The sequence below is a fragment of the Phyllobates terribilis genome, unplaced genomic scaffold (genome assembly GCF_046119375.1).
Source record: "Phyllobates terribilis strain yellow unplaced genomic scaffold, ASM4611937v1 Scaffold_4__5_contigs__length_816908805, whole genome shotgun sequence".
NCBI classification, from domain to species: Eukaryota; Metazoa; Chordata; class Amphibia; order Anura; family Dendrobatidae; genus Phyllobates; species Phyllobates terribilis.
In genome coordinates this window covers 607,593,539-607,601,378 of record NW_027362764.1, presented here as the reverse complement: position 1 = coordinate 607,601,378, position 7,840 = coordinate 607,593,539, and the positions used below count along the sequence as shown (strand labels likewise).

Sequence of the window (7,840 nt, the reverse complement as noted above, 5' to 3'; positions counted from 1 at the left end):
ACTCTCTAGCCCAACACATCGTGGAAACCTTCAAAAGGAAGCTAAAGACTCACTTCTTGCAACAAGTGTACAACCTGCAGTAACCCTCGCTTCACCATACCACTGCACGACTAGCTGTACCCTCATCTACTCTATCCTCACCCATCCCTTGTAGATTGTTTGTGAGCCCTCACGGGCAGGGTCCTCTTTCCTCCTGTACCAGTCGGTGACCCCTTTTCACATGTAAAGCACCATGGAATAAATGGCGCTATAGTAATAAATAATAATAATTATACTACTTGTACTCTGAGTCAATTGATACCATTTTCTTTGTGTCTGCCCATAATTTGATCTGTTTTGGCAGCTTTTGGGCCCATTTGAAGGTGTTATGTATGCATTTAGTTTTGCCTCCCATTGAACCCAATGGAATACGGATATGTTCGGTGAATGTTCGACGAATTATTCGGCGAACATTGCAAATTCGGCGATCGGGAATTGAAACGAATATTGAAATGTTCGATTATCTCTAGTTTAGATGTTCTTTTTCAAACTTCTGAAACTGAGTTTTATGGTGAGGATGCAGGAGAGGTTTTCTTTTGATGACTCTTCCATGAAGACCATATTTGTGCAGGTGTCTCTGAACAGTAGAACAATGTACCACAACTCCAGAGTCTGTTAGATCTTTCTAAAGGTCTTTTGCAGTCAAGTGGTGGTTCTGATTTGCCTCTACGAGCAGCTATCACTGAAATTGTGCTTGGTCTTCCAGAACTTATCTTGACCTCCACTGTTCCTGTTAACTGCCATTTCTTAATTACATTTCGAACTGAGGAAAGGGCAACTTGAAAATGCTTTGCTATCTTCTTATAGCCTTCTCTTGCTTTGTGGGCCTCCACCATTTTCATTTTTAGAGTGCTATGCAGCTACTTAGAAGAACCCATGCTGCTGTTTTTGTGGCACAAGGTGGCTGGATTTTTATAAAGCTAGGAAATTTGCATCACCTGGCCTTTCCTAATGATGATAGTGAACAAGCCATAATCCTAACAGGCTAATTTAGGTCTGAAACCTTGGTCAAAGTTATATGAGAACATAAATCTCCAAGGGTGCCAAAACTTTTGTATCGGCCCATTTTCTTTTTGTAATTTTTAAAATGTAAAAAATGAAAATATTTATTTTTTGCCTAAAATACAAAGGAAATGTGTCATCCTTAATTTTAGGCCTTTTAGAGATTATTTAATCTTCAACTTGCTTGACTGTTCACAATAATAGTTATTTTGACAAAGGGTGCCCAAACTTTTACATGCCACTGTATGTGTAGCTCCCCGAGGGTTTGGTTGCTACAGGGCTATTGCACCTCAACCAGAGGTGTGATATTTCATACCCAGGTAAGGATGGAGTATGGACCAGGGCTCAGTAGCTGCATACACACACTCACCCCATTTCCGGGGGACAGCTCGACGGTGCTCCCATTTAAATGCAGGCACAACTGACCATGTCCCTGGCTGGAGTGGGGAGGGGGGAGAGAACCCAGTGATGTAGGAGCAGAAGGGGACGGTTTCTGGAGCATAGGAAGGAGCTCATTGGGTGCAGGTCACCTGAGCTCAGACACAGAGAAGCAGATAAAAGGTGGGGGCCATCTTAGGAGGGAGTTGAGTGCAGTGAGTCAGAGCAGCAAGGGAGAGAGAGCTAACAGGCTCGGCCTGAGCTCAGCTCCACGAGGCAGGCCTGGAGAGAAGGCCGGGGCCAGAGAGGAGAAGAAGGAGAAGGAAGGAAAGAGGAGAGACAGAGGAGTAGAAAGGCTCCAGAAACAAGAAGGCAGAAGGGACCCTAAGAGAGCAGAACGGACAGCAACCGTTGCAAGCCCGCGTTATATCGGGTGAAGGGTCAGGCCGCGGAAGGGTACCGGATTCCCAAGTTGGTGGAGGTAAATCATCCCTCAGCCAAGAACCGGAGGTCGTGATCATTTATTGGTGCGACCCCTTGCTACACCCGCTAGGAAGGCACCACATAGGGTCAGGGAAACTGGCGCCAAGTTTTACCAGAGAAGGCCCGAGGCAGCCGGACAGAAGCGTGGTCACTGGTGGGGCACAAGAGGCCAGAGAAAGGATAGAAGGGGGTCCTGTGCCACACTCCTGAATTGCCTGGGGGTTGACCGAGCTCCTCACCTGGTGGACGCAGCACGGCTCGAGCAGTCCTTATGACTTGGATATTAACTGTGAGTAAAAGGCCTGAACTGCACCATTGGACTCTGTGTGATTTACACTGCGCCTGCACCATCACCCCCAGCGTCCACCTACATTGCCCTGAGGCTTCACTCTTCCCGTGGGGAGTTATTCTATCCCTGTGCTGCACACCAACACCAGCCTCAGCGGTCTGCCTTGCAACGGCGGTTATCTCTGACCGCAATCCACGGGTGGCGTAGTCGGACATTCAAAACACTGATAAATAGACTGCCGCCATTTGGTCTGACCACCCTGAGCCACGGGACCGGGTTGCCACCACTACTACCCCCATCAGCACCGTACACCAGAAGGCCCGGTTCCGGGTACCCCACGGCCCAGGGGGCGAGTCAGCTTTGGCGTAGTCGGCAGGATTGTGACCAACCCGCCACAAACGGGTATTGCGTGCCTGAAAAGAGACTATTTCACTGTATTGAAAATGGCGCCCGCCCCAGCAGAACGGACGCCATAATGTGCGCACCAAAAGACAACAGGAAGCCACCTCTCATCGTGGGTCAGGTCCCAGAATGGTGCCAAAGAAGGAGCCCACCCCCAACAGCCATGAGTGCAGCTGTAGAGATGTCCATCAAGGTGGGGGTGCTGCTCCTGAGAGTGATTGTCAGCAGATTGCCCCAGGACCACCCCCAACAGGGGCGGAAAGAGAAGAAAACCGAGGGGCAGGGTGTGGTTTGGATCAGTCTCGCCAGACCACACCCGGAGATGGAGAGAGGAACCAGCTCCAGCACCCTGGCGAACGGCCTGCTGCAGGCCGAGGCGGCCCCGTACAGCCTCACGGAGCTGATGGCTCAGCTCCCCGCAGAAGACCCTGAGTTCCTGTGGACAGCGTTGGAGGAGCTGGACCGGAGGATGGTCCGAGCGCAGAGGGACGTCATCGCCGGATGGAGGGAGGAGATTGCCGGCGGGTCGCGATCCGGCAGCAAGAGACGCTGCCAGTACCCGGAAGTGCGCCTGCCCCCGAAGACGGAGAGAGAAGACCGGGGGCCAAGAGCAGCGCTGCCGCGGAGGCAGGTAAGGCCGACGCCCCTGCCCCGGGTCCTGACGCCGTAGCCTTACCCCTGGATCCCGCTGCAGAGCCAGAAGTCCCGGGAGCTGCTGCAGCTTCCACGCTCCCGTCTCAAACACCTGGGCAGCAGGCCGCGAAGACCACCGCTGAACCACGCCCCCCGTCGTGCCCCCTTACCCCGGGCGCGGTAGGAAGCGGCCCGCTCCAGGCCCGGTCGCAAGGCCTGACCACCACAGGTGCCTCCCAACCGCGTGCGCCTCCGGTCACGAAACCACCACCCCTGGGCGCGGACCTGTATGTCCAACTGACCGGTCCGGATGGAGAGCCAGTCCCCGTACCGGAGGGATAGGTTCACCCCAGTTTGGGGAAAAACCTGCCCGCAAAGGCCGAGGCCCCGCTCGCTCCGCTCTTGCCCTTACCACAGCCAGTCGCCATCTCTCAGCTCCCGGAGGAAGAGGTCCAGGTAGGATGGGACCAAACAGGGGAGGATGTGATGGAGTTTGCCCAGGAGACACGGACGGCCGCAGTCAGCAGGCGGGAGATCTGTGAGCAGCTTGCGAAGGAGGAGCGGGCACGGCGCCGGAAGAGGGAGCAGCTGCAGGCCCGAAGTGCGGAGGAGAAGACGCGCACCCGCCGAAACCCCCATGCAGCACGCGGTCCTAAAACAGCTGGGACCGTGGTGAAGATCCACCAGTCGAAAGGGTGGGGGTTCATTCGGGACTCTGCCACCGCCACAGACATCCATGTTGACAGGAGGGATGTGGAGGGTCACCTGCCACAAGGCCACCCGGAACGGGATCTGTTCCCGGGAGACTTGGTGTCTTACACCCGACACCGAGGCCTAAAGGGATGGTATGCCCTTCATGTCCAGAGGATAAGAGAGGAGCAGCACCCCGAACCAGAACTCGGATATCAAGAGGACCCGGACGGGTCTGAAGATCACTATGAGGAGGAACGGGGAACATCAGGAGGATACCGCTACTAATGAGCAAGTGTGAGTAGTTACCCGACAGGGGACAAGGAACTGTTTGTGTTGCCCCCGTTGGGACTGTTGCCCATTCGAAGTTAACCCCCAAGTCACCTGGCTGAGGACTGAGAGCAGCCATTCCTCTTCCCCACCTGGCTGAGGACTGAGAGCAGCCATTCCCCTTTCCCATCCGGCTGAGAACTGGGAGCGGCCAATCCCTGTAAATAGTTGCGCTTCTTAAGGCGCCCCCTATTTGTTTTATAAAATTACTGCAACGTCTACCTCAGGACAAAAACTCGTTTGGCGTGGCCGAAGATGTGGTCCAACTACCGGATCACCTATGCCCTGCAGCCATGCCCAGGGCCTACGTTGTGTTAAGGGAGGGCAATAACCCTTCACGGTTGACCAAGTGAGTGTCAAATTATTATGTTGATTGCAATCCACAGAAAACCAAAAGGAAACAATGTTCTGTATTGGGAGGATTCAAGGAATCTCTGATCCCGTTTATTTTGCTTAGCATTTTATATTGTTTTGAGTATATCAAATAGCCAATCAACTCTACAGCCATACTACAATACTATAGGCTAATTGATGTTAGCACAATTATTACGGAAAACACATATATGTGATATTATTATTGTTAGTTTGAAGCACTCTGGAAATTTTACAAGGTCAAACCTGGCCTAAACAAGTTAGATAACAGTGTCTGACAAAATGTTCTCTTGAGAAAAGGTTAGTGTGAGATAAGTTCTATGGGAAGAGAAAGAAAGAATGTATGTTATGCAAGGAGTGATAATAACATGATTTTAAAGCGAGTAGACAAAATGGAGTTGATCTAGCATGAGTATCAATATGTCCTCTACATTCCCCCCTAAAAATTATGTTATTATCAACAATAGAGGTGCTATCCCAGGGTCATGCTTTGAGCCTGAGGGACATTGGTCTTCACTCAATTAGTGCCCTTGTTACCAATTGAGGCTGTCGCGGTATGTCCATCCCCCCTTGTTAGTTGATATAATTATAAGCTCAGATCTGAGGTTGGTTGGGGCAAGCGGGTAAAGGTCATCATTCCCTTGTCATCCAGGTCCTCAATGCTGGTTACATCTGGGAGGTCCGTGTACAGTAGCACTGGATATCGGTTGACAGTGTCCTCCTTGCTTTCCGATGACTGGCAGGTTTTCCTCATGCAGAATGGAATACGAAAAAAAGACTAGTTTTAGTAAAACATATATTAACAAGATGCCAGCAGCAATATGCAACACTCCTTGTAATATTCCAGCAATCCATCCACCAATCCCTTTAAACCAATAAGCAGGATTTAAAAAGGAAAATGTATCAGACCACCAACTGTCTTTGGTCAATTTGTTATGTTTGTTATATTCTTCTCTGAGTTTCCTAATTTTAGTCTTTAACCGTATGGTAGAGTCGGGGTCAATATATGGGTCAATATAGTGACAACAGGCTGGGCCTACAACCTGACACATCCCTCCTTGAGCTGCTGTCAAATAGTCCAGCACTAAAGTATGTTGATTAGCCACTATGATAAGTTGATTCTGCACTGCAACAGTAGTATTAATTACTTCCAAAATAGTCTAAATCGGATCATCTAAGTAGTCAGTGACTTCCACTAACTTGTCCCACATTTGTGTAACCATAGGGTAGAGGAAGACAGTACTAACTATCTTATCAGGTATACTCATTTGTACTAAATGAGGTCTTCCTGATGGGCGTGGGGTGTTGTCCTTGGCACGTTTATAAATGGTATGAAGAGGGATGGTTCTCATATCTACTTTACTATGGGGAATAAGATAAGTGGCGGGAGTTAGCCGGGCCAACGTACAAGTCCCCCCTACTCCGACTGGGAGCCATTTGTACGCATTATTCCCACAGACCCAATATGTGACTGATGGCAGATCCCATAAAGCAGAGTGCTGTAATACTAATTTATGTACCAAATCAATAAAAACTGTGTTATTTGATAAAATACACCATGAAGGCATTTGTCCCAGGGGGCTACAATATCCAACATTTGGATTGCCACATGTTGGATCACTAGGCTTATATTCAGAGGATTCATTACAAGGGATATTACCAGATATTTTATAACATGTGTCATTGGTGCCTTTTATAAACAGATTTACATGTGCCCATGAGTGATTATGAATGTATCTTTCCAACAATGACGGTTTAAAAGCATCTGCCGTATTAGAGGTGGCATTAAAACTAATCTGTAAACCTTCAGTTGGTATGAAGCCTAAATTAGTCAGGGAAGACTTGTTTCTGAGCACCCATATGTTTCCATTAAGGGCAAGAAATTGCAGGTGTTTACTAGTGGCAGTAAGATTTCCTTGCCACCAGGGGAGATCCACCCACCCAACTACTGGTATACCTACAGTGGTGTTCCATAATCTACTAAACTTAGTAGCGTTATTAGCAAGGGCGTTACTAAAATTTGGCCAGTTTAGTATTTCTTCCAAAGTGACTGGGACCACCAGAAAGGGCATACTAGCGGCTGAAACTGGTGAGTGAGTACATATCCAACAGTCACTGATCTGGTTGTTTTCTAATTGTCTCAATTCTTGTACCAAAATCTGATGGTGAGTAATGAACTTGTTATTAAAGGGGTCAGTACTCTGATGTAGGCTATTCCAGGTATTGACTAGTCCAACTATACATACTATCATAAAACATCTCAGGATGGTTGACGTTTGCAATGTGAAGCATGGATCCATGTTGACTTCCCTTCAAGTTTTACTGCTGTTGGGGTCGTCAGGAGCACTTGGTATGGTCCGTCATACAATGGGTCTAGTCCGTGTTTCCGAACATGCTTCTTCACATATACATAATCTCCAGGCTTGAGGGTATGACAACCTTCTGCATCAGCTGGATCTGGAATAGAAGCCCCAGTGTCTACCATGAACTTTACCGGATGGATTCCCTCATTCCCTCCCACTGGGAGAACTACAGATGAACAGAGCCCGGGGGTGGTTACGGGCATTATCACGATGGTAGACTCTGGTTGGCCTTCCTTTCAGAACGGGCGGTCCTGGGGAACATTTTCTCGTGACAAGTCCCGTGGGCTGGTTGTCCTATTTCTGAATACGGGGACTTGTGTGGTGCACTGACCAGCAGGGGTGTGACAGTCCCTTTGGAAGTGTCCTGCTCGGCAACACCTCCAACACTGAAGACGGGAATTCACTACTGGTCTTCTCTCGGGATACATTACTTGCTGATCAGGTACCACCATGGGGTAGTAGTGGGGCTGTAAGGGAGGAGGATACCGGGGGAGCAAGGGGGGATACTGTGCTATGGGTACTGCGGGTGCTGCAACTACCATTGTACTGATTGTGGGGAGATCTTGGAGGTAGGGGAATACTGGAGGAGACCAGATATCGGGTTTGATTGTGGGTTTGATTAATTGAGCAGCATAATCAACAAGATCCCTGTCGATGGCCAAGAGTCTTATCTCTCTCAATTTAGTTGGATGCATGGCAATATACTGCTTTATAGCCCCGACTATTATTTTGGCCGCATCCTCTTTTGGGTATCCAAAGATGCCAGTGGAAATGAATGGCAGGGCAAGGGTTGGGGCAGCATGAAGCTGTGATGCATATGCCAGGGTGTTTTGGATTGTTTCTTTAAGCAGGTGTTGTG

At 49.2% G+C, this 7,840-nt stretch overlaps 1 pseudogene; it reads right to left on the bottom strand.

The window, feature by feature from the left end:
• Nucleotides 1-5,029: 5,029 nt before the first annotated feature.
• On the bottom strand, nucleotides 5,030-7,062 carry LOC141264441 (uncharacterized; annotated as a pseudogene).
• Nucleotides 7,063-7,840: the final 778 nt, after the last annotated feature.